At 44.5% G+C, this 13,159-nt stretch overlaps 1 protein-coding gene across 5 annotated transcripts in view; it reads right to left on the bottom strand.

The window, feature by feature from the left end:
- The window catches only part of SHANK2 (SH3 and multiple ankyrin repeat domains 2), a 330,073-nt gene extending 317,219 nt beyond the window's left edge, over positions 1-12,854 (bottom strand). For 3 of the 5 annotated variants that reach the window (XM_028728438.2, XM_077929335.1, XM_028728444.2), the window contains exon 1: positions 12,351-12,854. The gene's annotated coding sequence lies outside the window, so the exon portion shown is untranslated. Of the gene's footprint in view, positions 1-6,141; positions 6,270-12,350 lie in introns of those variants that run through there. The other 2 variants (XM_028728450.2, XM_077929326.1) reach the window with 2 other exon arrangements.
- Between the last annotated feature and the right edge of the window lie 305 nt (positions 12,855-13,159).

Below are 13,159 nucleotides of genomic sequence, written 5' to 3'. Positions count from 1 at the left end.
GATCCACGCCCAGCCTGTGAAAACAACATGTGTGCCTGCTTGGGGATAGCATCACATATCCAAATGGGACCAATGCCCCACCCAGCCCTTCCCTGGCCACAAGGGCGCCTTCTCGGTCTGGGCATCCCGTGAGGAGTGGCTGAGCAAAAGGAGACCTAAAGGTGCTGCAGCAGACGGGCCAGTTTGGGGACTTCAGCTCTTTACTGTCCTGCTCGTGCAACATCAGAAACTGAGGGCCCACCATAATCATTGCCGCAACCCGCTCACACACAATACTAATTGCCACAATATGCTCCAGAAGCCTCCATGCAATTGGGCGCAATGAACTCAGGCCAAAGAATAGCTGCAACCCCCATTTTGGAGAGAGTCGGCGCCCTGATGGGCATTACATCCTGCTCCGGCCGTGCAGTTTCCTGCGCCGACCCACCACGCACTTGTCGCTCCAGCTGCCCAAGTTGAGCTGAGGACTCGACACGCCACCCTCGCCTTCTGCTGGCTCTGTGCTGGGGTGACGGCGCCCACAGAGAGGGCTCTGAGTGCTCCCTTTGACACTCGTGCCATAGGCTCGCCACCACTGTTCTAGGGTCTATCCATGGGGGGAAGGAACTAGCACTAGTATTTAGTTCAGTCCGGCTTTTCATTTCTATTTTTTTTAAAAATTAAGTGGCCAGTCATTTCCTTGCTTACCCACTTAGATTATTTCCATCCATTCCCAGTCTTAATTATCTCCTGAAAGTGGTCCTGCTGAGAAAAGTATTGTGATTTATTATTCCATTTCCCTCCTCCTTTTTTGCAATTTGATTTTGAAATTATCTGTGGAAGCAATGTCATCAGAAACCATTATTTCAACTGATGGCTACCTTTGATGTGATTTTCAATAGACAGGCAGACCTGACTCTGCCCATACAACGTGTGTTCATTTCGGCCACGCCTATTAATCATCAGTTCAAGATGCTCAGCCAGTCTCTTAACTTCTACATAGAACTGTAGAGTTGGAAGAGATCACAAGGGTCACTTAGTCCAACCCCCTGCAATGCTGGAACCTTTTGCCCAGTGTGGGGCTCAAACCCACAACACGGAGATTAAGAGTCTCATGCTCTTACTAACTGAGATATCCACATGACACCAAGCTAAACCAATTTTTAGTGAAGATGTCTGATGAGTAGAGTTATGTCCAAGAACCAAGTTATTCACCCCAGTTTTATTTTTCGTATGGAAACAAAATGGAATATTGGTGCTACCCACTATCTTGTGCATTTAAGACAACCCTTCTTCCTCACCACCATGTCTATTCTGCTATCAAACAGCACATATATTTGCACTTGTGTCCTGAAAATATAGTTGGAATCTGTTCTACATGTATTTCTGAAGGAGGCTTCAGTGTCCCATCTATACTCCTATTCCAGTGTACCATGTACACTTCCTATTTTTGGCATTTGCAACAGTCATTCTAATCTAAAAATCAGCCTGAATGTCCACATTGGTCTGTGATGCATTGTTGCATTTACCTGTTACTTCTGTAACTCTCCTACACTGGTTAAAAATTAAATATGACATAAGTAAACAATTAGGGACGCGGGTGGCGCTGTGGGTTAAAGCCTCAGCGCCTAGGACTTGCCGATCAAAAGGTCGGCAGTTCGAATCCCCGCGGCGGGGTGCGCTCCCGTTGTTTGGTCCCAGCGCCTGCCAACCTAGCAGTTCGAAAGCACCCCTGGGTGCAAGTAGATAAATAGGGACCGCTTACCAGCGGGAAGGTAAACGGCGTTCTGTGTGCTGCGCTGACTCGCCAGATGCAGCTTGTCACGCTGGCCACGTGACCCAGAAGTGTCTCCGGACAGCGCTGGCCCCCGGCCTATAGAGTGAGATGGGCGCACAACCCTAGAGTCTGTCAAGACTGGCCCGTATGGGCAGGGGTAAGTGAGAGCTGGACCATAAAGAAGGCTGATCGCCGAAGAATTGATGCTTTTGAATTATGGTGCTGGAGGAGACTCTTGAGAGTCCCATGGACTGCAAGAAGATCAAACGCATCCATTCTTAAGGAAATCAGACCTGAGTGCTCACTGGAAGGACAGATTGTGAAGTTGAGGCTCCAATACTTTGGCCACCTTATGAGAAGAGAAGACTCCCTGGAAAAGACCCTGATGTTGGGAAAGATGGAGGGCACAAGGAGAAGGGGACGACAGAGGATGAGATGGTTGGATAGTGTTCTCGAAGCTACAAACATGAGCCTGACCAAACTGCGGTAGGCGGTGGAAGACAGGAGTGCCTGGCGTGCTCTGGTCCATGGGGTCACGAAGAGTCGGACACGACTAAACGACTAAACAACAACAACAACCTTTACCTTTAAGTAAACAATTCAATGGCTAGAATCCAGACTACTATAGGTGTAACCAGAGGCTTTTTTTATATATATGTCCAGTGGGAATTTAGCCTTTTTTTATTGAAAGGCAGAAGGCAATGTCATATCACAAACTATGTTTGAAACTTGTTTCAATTTCAAAAGCTGTTTGCTATGCAGCCTGGGAGGGTTTACTGTTTGCATAACCTTTAGGTACACAGAACTAGTTGTGCCATTCTTTGGATATAATTAAAGCATGCTTTTATTATATATTATTATTCACATCGATCTTTATGTATTAATATAATAACATTGCCAGAGGTTACACTTTCCTAAGGCATGAAATTAAAAAGCCTTTGAAAAGTAATTATAGCTCTTCATTATTTTAAAAAATGCTTCTAATACCTTTTGTAACAAAAGGTAGATTTCAAAAGCACTATTTTATTTTCTCACAAATGCACAAATGAGCATAAAACATATTTTATACATAAAACCTGCCGTTAACCAAACTTATGGGTGTGACAATGCATCAGTTTTTCAAAGAAAAGGCCCAAGCTATGAACTCCTGTAATCTTGGAAACTTCCACATATAGAAAATAAATTGACTTAAGTACATAGCAGCACCACTTACTTTATCTTCAAATTAATAGAGTATTCAAGGTATCCCAGAAAGTAGTGTATACCTAACATTGCAAAGCATGTTTGAAAATATATGTATCACAGAGGTACATATCAGCTGCAACCAATCCTGCATCACCGAGCATTCGGTGGCTAACCCTGGTTTGCTGCCATTTAATGTGTCAAATACCCCGTGTATACAACACAGCACACAGCTAAAACTATGAAAATCACTACCACAATATGTAGTGGTGGCTTCAGAAGCAGGCTAGACAAATTCATGGAGGCTAAGGCTATCAAGGGCTACAAAGCACATCCAGGACCCCTGGGTTATCCAATAAAAAGGCACATGGAGGTCTCCTTCAGACATGTTCAAGCCACAGTAGGGGCTGAATCTGGATGCGCTCAAACCCAAAGCAAAAATCATATAACCAGCTCATTAAAACTCTGTGCATTAATATACTGCAAAAACTGGCCCTCTGTCAAAGCTTTATGTAAAGTTCATTGCAACTTCCATATTATAACTGCCTTCTACAATCACCCAAGATACATAGAAAAGGTGCTGCTACTATCAGAAGTCTGACCGGTATAACCTTCTTTCTGGGGATGTTACTCTGCTAACCCAGACCCTGGAAAGAACTTTTCTGATGAAGAGGTGACCCCATGCAAGGATTTCCATTTGCACAACAGGACTCCCCCCCCCCCCGACCTCAGTTCCTCCCTCTGTGCCCTCCCCAAATCTGCTCTGGAGGATCAGGGAAAACCCCATAAAATATTTAGGGGACATGCAGATGGAAGAAAGCTGGGAGTTCTGTTGCACAGGTGGAAATCTTTGCACTGATAGGCTTACTTAGCACTACTTTGGATACAACCCTTTGGCTCAAGTCCCCACTCCTGGTGCTTGCCATAGACATGCCCCTTGCGGAGAATACTAGATTGCCAATTAATTGTTTAGGAGGATGGTGAAGCTTTTTTCTGCTAGTATGGAGCAGCTTATTGCTGAAATTATGCTGCCTATTGACATTTGGAGTGTTGTAGACCAATTGTACTTTTTATTTTTTGCACGATTAATTACATAAGCCACTAAGAGATGTGAAGAGCAAAAAGACTTTAAAAAAGAGTGAAATATAAATCTGAAAATGCTACCAAAGATTCCCACTTAAAAGAAATACAGTGGTACCTCGAGTAACAGACACTTCAGGTTACAGACACTTCAGGTTACAGACTCCGCCAACCCAGAAATAGTACCTCAGGTTAAGAACTTTGCTTCAGGATGAGAACAGAAATCGCACGGCGCTGCCGCAGTAGCAGCAGGAGGCCCCATTAGCTAAAGTGGTACTTCAGGTTAAGAACAGTTTCAGTTAAGAACATACCTCCCGAATGAATTAAGTTCTTAACCTGAGGTACCACTGTAAAAGAAACATAAATTATTCAATGCAGGGTAGTCTTTTCTAGCGGTTATTACACAGAGGGAAAACAATCCAATTATGCAACTTTGTTACATCTTGAACCAGGCTCTCTAATTCTTTTCTGAAAGTTCCACATTCAGAATTAGTTAGCATGATCTTTTTATGGTTTGTGAAACATTAAAGAGCTGTTAGAAGACCACTGGGGTAATAAAGTCAAGTGTGCCAAACCTTAAAAATTCCAGAGTAAAGCATTCATTGTAAACTCAAGCCCCTTCAAAGCTGATTATCAGAATGAATCATGATACAGCTGGAATACATGGTTTCAAAGGACAGGTGCTGAATGATTCAGAAGGTTTCAAGAGAAAGCACAGAAAACGATTCTATCAAAAGTCAGACTCTTAGAAACAGCAGTTGCTTCAAGAGAAAAGTCACATTATCAATGGCCACCATGAGGGTGTCCATGCTATCTTTTTCTTGCCTGGCTTGCACAACAGGGAAGCACAAACGCAATTCAATTACAAACACAAACTGGAATGTCATCAGAAACATCTAATTCACCCAGTGTCCCAAGGGATAGATTGAGTGGATCCGTATTGCAGTTGGGAGTGTGGCAAAGTGACCAGAGCAGACCATGGTCAACTCCCTGACTCACAACTGGGGACCACCATTGCAGCCATAGGCATTTGATTGGCTGGCCACTGTAAGAGCACAACAGTGGATGAGAAAAACCTTTAGCCTGATCATCTTATGTGTACCCAGATTGCTTAGGACAGGGCTTCAGTTGTGCCCAGGATCAGCTCCACAATCTCCTTTCAATAACTTAATATGTGAAGGAGTAAATAAGAGGGAATTGCCTTTTTGAGCATGTAAGGAGAGTCTTTCCTTAATTATCCTGTTATTGCTGTATACTCCCATACACTCAGTGTGGAAGCACACAAGATACCTAGGAAAGAGATGGAAGGCTTCAGCCATAGTCCTCTCCATTTATAAATTAGGTACCAGTAATTTGATCAAATGCTGAGGTAATTGGAGAACCAACAATGCACACTTGGCAATAATGCAGATGAACTCAGGCCATATTTGGCACATGCAAAGGCAACTGTGGTAACCAGCTCTCAGTTTTCCTTTTAAATAATGTTAATGTGGAAGCATTTTAATTCTTGAAAAAGTCAACGTATCAAACTTTCCTAAACAAAAAATCAGCAGCTTTGCCATGCATCAACAAAAGCGGCTTAGTAAAGCTAAAAGTTTGCATTAATAAAAAGTACTTTGTTACACGTGCCTTTCCATTTTGAAGAAGTGAAAAACAAGTTAGCAAAGAGAAACAATAGAGAAACTTTTAACACTGCATCCATGTGGGTGGGTGAGCACATACGAAAACCAGAAAAGAAAAGATCGCAGATCACAGACCCTTGCCCTATTCTCCTACTGAAAGATTAAACACTAATCACGCAGTAGTTTTGTTCTTCTTGAACAAAACCAGGGGTTTGATCAGACATTTCAAAAGGACTTCCAATCTCTGAAAGGGCACTAGGTATACAAGAGTACTATTCTGTGTGAGGCCCCTCCACCTTGTAAAACAAAGTAAACAAAAATCTTTCAGTGAAACTGAAGCCAGGAGCATAAGAGCGCAATGTGCAGCAGCTGCTTGTGTAAGGCATTTCTCCTTTTCAAAATGAATTTCACTTGTTGAAGGAAGGAGCATGTCTATAACTCATCTTGTTGCTTTCCAGCTTCCCTCTCCCAAACCACCCATTTGGTACACAGAACCCTTACCTGTGGCATGTCTCAAAATATCGGTTCTTAGGAGAGCTGGCACAAGGAGGAGGAAATGTATTTATAGAAGGCAAACTTCCCGGGGAGTGCTCTGACTTTCAGCTGAAACTGTAGAACAATGAGCCCGAGCCTGTGTTATCCTGCAGCCCAGCCTCCTCTCTCCCCTGCCAATCACACAGCACACCAGAACCAATTGATATGTAAAAGGGAAAAGGCTGAGGGGAAAGTGCAGGTCTTCTCAACAGAGTCACCAAAGGTGCTGCCAGATGTGGACAATTTAGCAGCATATGATCATTGCTATTCTGCTTATTCTGCTAAACTGGAAATGGAAAAGGAACTTTGCTTTCCAACTCTTAGGATACAAGTAACATTCTATAGCCAAGTGATCAGCCCATTTCCACAACTTCCAAAGTTTGGGGGAGCACTGGAAATCTCACTGCGCTCCAGAACAAGGTTGTTCCCTTCCTGCTGGAATTTACAGGCAAGGGGAACTGACATAAGAGCAATGATGTTTGGAAAGGGGAGGGTTAAAGTGCTAGACCTGCTTCCTAGAAAGGGGAAAGAGAAAGAGACTACAGGAAAGGAAGTGGCTAGAGATTGACATCTATACAGCCCATTACTGGTCTATCTAGGCTAGAAGAGCTGTGCCATCTACAGTTGAGGAAATCGTACGGATGTTATTGCATATTAAAATGTTGGATTTTCTGACTTCAAAAAAAGAAACTTTAAGCTGAAAAGGTAAGATGTGGGAAGGGTATGTCTTGATCATGAATCATGCAGGTGCCCTATTAAAAATGTGTGAACAAAGCATGATTGTTTCACAGTAAATGCCCAGTAAGGAAGCCGTCCAAAGGAGATAAGATAGTGTGAAATTTTGCCTTTGGAAATGGAACAGGAAGGTTGAAAGAGGAAATAAATGCATTTAGAACTAGAGAACTAGAAAGTAAAAAAGAATGGTTTTTAAAGTACTTTTTAAAGGGGGCGTTATGTGGGTAAGGACCAAACCCACTTTAATATGAACTTGAGGGACTTGTGACATGACAAGGACTTTGTCTTAAAACCAATGGAAACATGACACAGACAGGCAGCAATAACGTGACTGCAGAATGCACACATCCAGTGTACCATTTAGAGGAGGAACTCAGGCACTACACAGGCACTGTTAGAACACCTGGGATTTGTAACCCAGGGAGCTGCTGCATTGATTTACTAACAGTCTATAGCAGTGGAGGTTCCCATTTAAATGAGATGGCAGGTACACCCAAAGGCACATAGGTAAGTTCTGTTACCCACATCTGTGCACATTTTAGTAAGGATAAGCAGCTAATAAAGAGAGGTGGGGGCCTTTGAGGGAGTAATAACAAGCACCACGCTGACATCAGAATGCCATGGACTGCAAATTATTGGGCAGTTTTCAACTACCATGTCCCATCAACACAAGGATTTCCCCACTCTCCTCACCTGTGTGTGTTCTTAGTCCTCCTCAAAACCTAGAAGAGATTTGGAGGGTGCACAGAGGAAGGAGAAGGAGACGACCTTTGCTACAATTTTTATATGTACTGTAAGCCACCCTGAGATGGGTGAGGTATAAATATTATTGTTGTTGTTGTTGTTGTTGTTGTTGTTGTTTCTTTTATACGCAGTCATAGTGCAGCTGAGAAGAAGTCTCTTGTCTTCACCAGCCACCTTTCCCTCAGCATCAGAAGGGAAACCAGTCATGACCCATCTGATGCGGTGTCTAGTTGGTGTATGGTGGCCATTCCCTTGGGGAAAATGCAACAACCTCAAAGGCCTAGAAAGCAGTTTGAGGCTTGCCATTGTAGCCATCTCCCTTCAATGCCTATTTTCTGATAATAAATAGATAAATCACAAATTTATCTTCTCATTTATTTAAAATATTTATATCCCACTTTTGTACATAAATACCATGGCAGGGAATAGAACTTAAAATAAACCATCACATAACAGAATAACTAAAAACCAGTAAAACACACAAAAATGGCAGCTAAAAACAATAGGACCGGCTAGATACCAGCATCCGATAGCCATGGGAACTCAGCAAGCCACCTTTCTAGTGCTTCCTTTCTACAGAGACAAGTCTGCAACATCCAAGGAGGCCACACTATCCTCTAAAATACCTTACCTTCAATTCAACATTGCATGTTGGCCTGACTGTAGTTACTCAGTTGTGGAAAAGAAATCACATGCTCAGATGCACTCAATTCTTTGTAATGACTTTGTTATGTTCCAGAGATGATTTCTGGTATTACTCCTTAAAGTTCTAAATTAAGCCTTGGATTCTGCCTGCAGTGATAATTCTCCACTGGGAAAGTCTCTTGTCCCTCTGGTTATGAAGATCCACCCACTTCTGATTGACATGACCCACTAAGGTGGAATCGGAAGTAAAGTCAGACAAAAAGCAGAACATAGGCGGGAAATGTGTAAATGGACCGTTGACATTAACTATCACTCTTTCATCATGTAGTCATCTGCCCTGTGTTAAATTACACATTAACCAACGCATTACTTTTTTGTTTGTTTCTTTGGAAAGTAAGCATGAAAGAAAATGTTGTAATAGACCTAGTTGCTTTTTGATCTATCTCTCGATCTCTCTCTCTTTCTCTCTCTCTCGTAATAAACCAGTCTAGCTGAACAAGGTCAAATAGGACACAGAAAGGCTGGACTGGATAAAGGACAAACAATAACAGAAAAAGTTAAGGAACAGTGTGATTCAAAGGAATATCCACTTGGGAGGCCCCCATAAAAAACAACAGCAATAAAACCCTTCTAAGGTTTTTCACCTGAACTAGGTCCTCACCAAGATTATCCCAGCTCTTATCCATTTCCAGTACTCCCATACTACTTCATCCAGATCAGTGTAAGCATTAAGGCATCATGGTCCAGCACCATCCTTTCTCAATCCATGGGTTTATGCCCCCACCCCAAAAAAGACACTAAATCATATAATGACACAGTGTGCCCTTTTCTTTCCCTGTAAGCAAGGCGGGGTGGGGTACTGGGTTGTTGTTTTTATTTTGATTATATATTTTGTAGTTTTATATTTTGATTTTGTTCTGTGAACCACCCTGAGACCTCTGGGTATAAGGCGGTTAAATAAATAAATAAATGGCCAGGGGTGGCTAACTGGTGACCCCTGGGCCAGATCTAGCCCCCCAGTATTAAATACTTAAGCAGTATTTCTTATCCTCATAAGGGTCCCGGGAATAGGATGTGGGAGGAGAAGGGAAGGCAGGTGGGAAGATTTAACACTTGATGGTTCCACTAGCATCTCCCACAAAGTAAAAGCAAACCTCATCAGATTGATCTGATGGGCAGGGTAAAGAGGCAATATAGGTGAATAGTGAACAGTGAGAGAGAGTGTGTGTGGAAAAAAGTGAGTCTGCTGCTTGTTATGTATGAGAGTGTGTCTATCATCTGCATGTGTGATTGTGTGTGTGTTTGTGTCTTCCTCTCTGTGACTTTGAAAAAGAGCTACCCCCTCATCCACTTTGGCCACACCCACTTTGAATGTGGCCACACAGACTGCTAGCATTCAGCCTTCAGACAGAGGGTTAGTCAATAGGGAATGTGCCCCTTGAGCCAAAAAGGGGTTAGGCACAGGTTAAGAAGTATTTGGTACACCCTCCTGAGAGAAGCACAGTGGTACCTTGGGAAGGGAAGATACACAAAGAAAGTTAATTTACTACTGCTGTGTGTGTGTGTGTGTGACCCCATCACTTTAACTCCTTCCTCAGGCATGGTCTACACTTGCAGAAGAATTAAGTGGTAGAAACAAGGAATGGAGTGCAGCACTTCAAGCTGCCATTAGGAGACCCCATACTTTGAATGCTTCCTTGTGTGGAAAAAAGGTCTTACCAAGTAAAAAGCTAGAGCACCTGAGAAAAATGTTATAGCAGCCCAGCTCACAGTGCTAGACGTATACCTGGAAGGAATTTATGCATTCAGAAATGGCATCTCCCACCCGCAGTCTGAATTAGCACCACCCATTTTATCACTCTACTTTGCTGCATGCACACTAGAGCCAGACCCTCAGTTTAAAGTCCAGTGCAAATGCATATATGGATAGACTTCAGAGAGCTGAACTGAGTATGAAACTAGAGGTAACTAGCCTGCAATATCCTCTTGAGAAGTCTTTGGGGGGAAATGCATCAGGATTTGAACTCAGTGGATTCCTTTCCTATCAGGCAAACTGATTAATACATATTCCTTTTGTATGGTCTAAGAGGTGACCATATAATCCGCTTTCTTAGAAACTGTCATGCAGCAAACAGTCCAGTTTTGGTTCAGTTATGAGCAAGCTCTCCATAGAAAACTGGTGCTATGAAAGCTGAGTGCAGTGATGTTGCAGCCACTGAAGCATACTTCACAGCCTAAATCTCAATTCAGCTCTTTAAAACAGGGACTTAGCTACTGGTTAAAAAGAATGATAGCAGCATTAATGCATGCAATTAATGAGAGTACTGTGACCTGAAAATATCAGGAAGTTTTACTGCTCACAGTATTGCCTCTGGCTAGGCAGCGAAGCAGAAGCAGCATTTGAAGGGCTGTGTGGAATTACAACTTTCTCTTGCCCTGTTTATACTAGGCAAAGTTGAAGAATGGAGGGGAAGCCCCCATAAACACACGTTTCAGCTTCAAGTACCAAAACTCCATGCTCCAAAACTGCCTTACTATGTCAAGATTGTACAAAACCCCAAATTTCTTCACAAACACCAAACTTTTCCTCGAGCACTTGATATGATGAGGCAACACAACCTGCATTAGCAGTACGATGCGTGGATAGAGCATTTTAATTACCTCCATTTCTCTTAGTGAAGGCCTGGGTCCTAAATGTGAAATTAAGAGTCTACCTCTTAAAGTAGAGGTAGACTCTACTTTACAATGTTACAATTGTAGATTGTTATAATGACAATTTGGGGAGCAAGAATTGCTATACTTTTTCTTGGCAAGGCACTTGCACCTGTTGACTTTCTATTAAAGGTTCAAAAAGAACAGCAGCAGCATAAAAGGCAGAAATTCCCCATCATTGACGGGAGGAGTAAACCAATTCTTTCCTTATCCAACATATACTATATACAGTGCAGCTAAAAACAAATACCAGAACTCTCCAAGAGGAGCTGCCTGTTGTCAAGGTTTTCCAGCGTACTCAATGGAATACTCCCCATTTGTTCTTCTACCTGAGCTACTTGCCATGGGTCTTATTTCAGAGTACACTGAATACTTTGTTACCAAAGCATAAGCAATTGATAAAAGGCAACTTAAAAGACAAGCGGGAACAACAGGGAATTTATTTTCTCCAGCCACCTTTTCTTTTTATTTCTCAGCCTTCCCTAACAGAGGAAGAAACTTGTGTCCATGGATTGATAGATCTTATTCTTTGCACACATAGTTCAGGCACACAGAGGCTGGGTCAGTCTCTTTTGTGGGGACCCCAAACACAATCTTGCTTTGCCACTGAATTCTTCTCTGAAGGAGAGGACTAAGATGTGCATATCAGAGGCAACACCCAAAGAAGACCAGACTGTGAGGAGAATGTGTGCTCAGGAAGAAGGCAGACAGACTTGAATTCACCTTCCATTGACAAGGTAAAGTCCTGACCTTGCCGCATACAATTTGCGCAGGGCATGGATGGGCTTCCCCTCGGCGAGAATGAACCCCGACGGCTAAAATGCTAAACGCGGTGACTTGCACCGTGAAATCTATGGCATTTTGCTTGCACAAAGTGTATCTGTTCTGCTGCACCCTCCCAGGCATGCATCTCTCAGGAATAACTAATTTCAAACACGCTCCCTGGTAACACAGAGGTGCCTCTTTCCTAGTTGTTAAAAGTTATTTCCCTCCCCCTTTATTTTGTTCCTTCATTCACACAGCCGAGAGGCACTGGAAGGGGCGCAGACGGGGAGGAAGGGGTTAACTCCGGCTCCTCGACATTTTCCCGGGGAAACAAGCCTCCCCGTCTCCAATGGGGGACTTGCTCCCAAGGAAGCGCGCAGAGAGAATGGTCCCTTCAAAGTTGAGAGGGAAGCAGGCGAACAAATTAACCTTGTGAGCGCTGAGGCCGCCTCACGTCTCCCTCAAAACACCCCAACAGGCGGCAACCAGACGCACAAGCCGCCCCCCCCCCAAAAAAACAGCCCTTGTTTACTTATCCCTCAATGGGGCAGAGGGGCAACGAAGCTTCTCCTTACCTGCGACCGCGGCCGTGTGAGGCGGCGCGGGGCTTGGCGAGCTTTTCAGCCGGAGACGGCGTCGGTCTCGCGCTCTCCTCGGCGCGCCTCCCTGCTTCCCCCGCTACTACCCCAGCCTCAGTTCCAAAGGGTCGGCGCGGCGGCTGCTGCTGCTGCTGCTGCTCCTCCCTCCGCCGCCACTTTTGTAATCCGTCATGTTTGTTTTGGAGCAAGGCGACGTGAAAGTTGGGCTGGGGATGTGGAAAGGTCCGGTGCGCAAGGGCGCCTCGCAACTTGCTTGGGAAAGGGGAAGGGAATGGAGAGGAGAGGGAGAGAGAGAGAGAGAGAGCGCGCTCCCCGGCTAGCTGGGCGCTGCGCTCCCGTGCACACGCTGCAAATGGATGCGATGTGACAATGGGCGACCGGTGCCCGGCTTCTTCCCCTGCCCGCCCCCCCTGAGGGGAGAAGAGCTCTGTTCACGCCTCACTTCCAGCGGCCCACCCCAGATCCAGGAAGGCGCGCGCAGAAGGGCACTGCAGCCGAGGCTCGGCGAGAGGCAACGTTTCCTGAGGGCGCAGATGACAAGAGAAGAGCCAACCTTGCTCTTGATTTCATACGCATATGCAGCTCGGATGGGGGGGCGGGGGGGGGAGAGAAATCTCCACAGAAAGTGCCGTTGTGAGCAAGGAAGCAGCAGCAGCGGCTCTCTTCTCTCCCACCACAAGTCACCTCGGAACAAAGCGTGGGAGAGCCGGTCGAGTAGGACCGAGCTCTCCTGTTTGTCATTGACACAGTCCTTGCGCGCACCTAGTTGGGCGAAGAAGGCCATT

Source organism: Podarcis muralis, chromosome 1 (assembly GCF_964188315.1).
Source record: "Podarcis muralis chromosome 1, rPodMur119.hap1.1, whole genome shotgun sequence".
Taxonomy (NCBI): Eukaryota; Metazoa; Chordata; class Lepidosauria; order Squamata; family Lacertidae; genus Podarcis; species Podarcis muralis.
Note: the sequence above shows the minus strand (reverse complement) of the source record. Positions and strands in the feature narration are given on the sequence as shown.